Raw genomic sequence first — 3,307 nt, forward strand, 5'->3', positions numbered from 1 at the left:
CATGGATCATGGCTCCACTGGGGCATAAACCCAGGACCTTCTGCATGTAAAGCAGACATGCTAATCGCTACACTATGGAATCACATCCTAGACCATTTTCTTACACAAGAATAAACTCAAAATGGATTAAAGACTTAAATATAAGACCCCAAACCATAAAACTCCTAGAAGGAAACATAGGCGATAAACTCTCTGATATTATTCCTAATATTTTTTCTGATATATCTTCAGGCATGGGAAACAAACAAACAAACAAACAAACAAACAAAAACCAACGGGACTACATCAAACTAAAAAGGTTTTGCAAAGCAAACCATCAACAAAACAAAAAGACAACCTACGGGGTGAGAGAAGATATTTGCCAACAATACATCCAATAAGAGGTTAATAATACAAAATACATAAAAAACTCACACAACTTAACACCAAAAAAACACAATCTCATTCAAAAATCAGCAGAGGACCTGAATAGATATCTCTCCAAAGAGGACATACAGATGGCCAGTAGATATATGGAAAGGTGCTCAATGTCACTAATCATCAGAGAAATGCAAATTAAAACCACAATGAGGTATCACCTCACACCTCTCAGAATGGCTATCATCAATAAATCAGCAAACAAGTTGTTGGTGAGGTTATGGGGAAGGACAACCTGATTGCACTCTTGATGGGATTGCAAATCAGTGCAGTCACTGGAAAACAGTATGAAGGTTTCTCAAAAAATTATAAATAGAGTTGCCTTATGACCCAGCAATCTCACTTCTGGATATTTATCTGAAGAAATCCAAATCACTACTTCAAAGAGATATACTCACACTTATATTTATTGCAACGTCATTTACAATAGCTAAGATATAGAAGCAACCTAAGTGTCCACCAATAGACTATTGGATAAAGAAGAAGTGGTATACATATACAATGGAATATTACTCATCCATAATAATTAATGAAATTTTACCATTTGCAACAACATGGATAGATCTAGAGGGTATTATGCTAATTGAAGTAAGTCAGGCTAAGAAAGACAAATACCATATGATTTCATTTATGTGTGGAATCTAAAGAACGAAATAAATAAACAAACAAAACAGAAGCAGATTCATAGATACAGAGAACAAACTGATGGTTGCCAGATGAGAGGAAGATTGGGGAATGCAGTAAAAAAGGTGAAGCAATTAACAAATTGGCAATTGCAAAATAGACGTGGGAATGTGAAGTACAGCATAAGGAATATAGTCAATAACAATGTAGTAACTATGTTTAGGGCCAGGTGGGTACTAGAGCAATTGTGGGATCTCTTTGTAAATTACATAAATGTCTGATCACTATTCTGTATACCTGAAACTAATATAAAATAATATTAAATGTCAACTGTAATTGAAAAAAAAAATTGAAAAAGAAAAAAGAAAAGGGGGAAAAGAGGAAAGAGAAGGAATAGAGAACAGTTTGCCAGCATGGAACTTGAGTGACATTTGTGCTATTAGGGGCAGCAACAGTGCAGGAGATCTTTGTGGCCTCTGTGAATGTACAAGTCCACTGTCCTCTCTCTCAACCAAAGGTGGTTCCCAGATCATCTGAAGGAAAAGGGAAATAAAGCCCTCTCCCTTGGAAACAAAAGAACAAACAAACATGGAGGCACGACCTTGCCTGCAGGGCACATGACGTGATCCAGATGTCTGCATGGATAGAAAGTGACTGTTGAGGACCAGACGCCCCTAGCATATGTTCTGCACTTTCTCTGACACAAACCTGATCCTGAAATAATTTTCAGAGAAAAGTGAATGGAGGAAATATTGGGATGAATGAGAAAACTCTGATATAGTTGAAATTAACCTAATTGGCAAAATAAAAGTCTATTTATTTATTTGTCAGTAGGCAGAATGGAGACTAGAGATAGAAATTAAATTTAATGATAAAAAGTATAATAAAATTATCGTTGTTCTATAGTTTGTGACATGTCTATTTTTATTCAGAACATCTGGTTACACATAAATCTAATCGAATAGGAATCATCTACAAATCACTTTGGGTCAGTATATGGCATTAAAATTAGCATTTTGATTGACATTAAAATATATTTTAGGATATATCAATTATTAGGATCATTAGAAGGTTTTCCATGTGATTTTGGATTGAATCTGTATGGTAGTAAAATATATTATTTTTAACTTTTTATTATCTTTTTAAAATTATAGTTGACATACAATATTATATTAGTTTCAGGTATACAACATAGTTTGAGACATTATATAACTTACAAAGTGATCACCCTGATAAATCTAGTACCCATCTGACACCATACATACTTACTATGATATTATTGACTATATTCCCTATGCTGTACTTTACATCTCCCTGACTGTTTTTATAACTGGTAATTTGTACATCTTAATTCCTTCCCCTATTTCACTCATTCTTCCAACCTCCCTCCTATCTGGCGACTATCAAAATGTTCTCTGTATCTATGAAGAATAAACTCACTTTTATGTTTCTGAGAACTTAAGGGTCATTGCAGTTGTAAGAATGTATTTTTAAACTTTCAGTGACATAGAGGTAAGTCTCACAATGAAGTGAGTATTACATATGTGGGGAGTTTTATTTATTTATTTATTTATTTTACGCCGAAAGCACCCAGTCTTCCTAGGTGGTCTCCCATCCAAGTACTAACTAGGCCCGACCCTGCTTAGCTTCCAAGATCAGACAGGATCAGGCATGTTCAGGGTGGCATGGCCGTAGATTGTGGTGAGTTTTAGATGTAGAGATACAATCTGGTGTGGTTATATGAAAGCCAATGATAACCTTATTTTAAGATTGATAGTTTGAGATTTGAGTATATATGAAACATTTGGCTTCAATTTAAGGCCATAATGATGAGTAAGTGCTAAGTTTTAGCTTCAACAGGGTTTACATTGAGAATAAGAGTCCAGATGAAGATGTTCACTTTATTGCCTTTTTGAAGATGTGTTGAGACAAAGAAAGTAAAAAGATGGAAAGTCATATAATGAAATATCCACCTTGAAAGGACAATTCAAGTTGCCTATTGTAGTTTCTGGCTTACAGAAGATCAGGAAGTGGGCTGATAAAAAGTAGAAATAAAAATAAGTTGTGAGACAGATAACCTCAACAAGAAAGTGTTAGAGGAGAGGAAAATGTTAGAAAGTTCAAGGAATGGAAGCTGTGTTTAGAGTTTGGATGATGGCATTTAAGCCTTTAGAAGAGAATCAGTTCTGGGTAAAGACTAGGCCCAGGCCATGGAACTGGAAGAAATTGAAGATGAAAGTTGCAGAAGCTGAAAATTTTTAAAAAT

General features: G+C 34.8%; 1 pseudogene; it reads right to left on the reverse strand.

The window, feature by feature from the left end:
• Positions 1–2,619: 2,619 nt before the first annotated feature.
• Positions 2,620–2,738, reverse strand: LOC120598409 (uncharacterized; annotated as a pseudogene).
• Positions 2,739–3,307: the final 569 nt, after the last annotated feature.

The sequence above is a fragment of the Pteropus medius genome, unplaced genomic scaffold (assembly GCF_902729225.1).
Source record: "Pteropus medius unplaced genomic scaffold, Ma_sr-lr_union100, whole genome shotgun sequence".
Lineage (NCBI taxonomy): Eukaryota > Metazoa > Chordata > Mammalia > Chiroptera > Pteropodidae > Pteropus > Pteropus medius.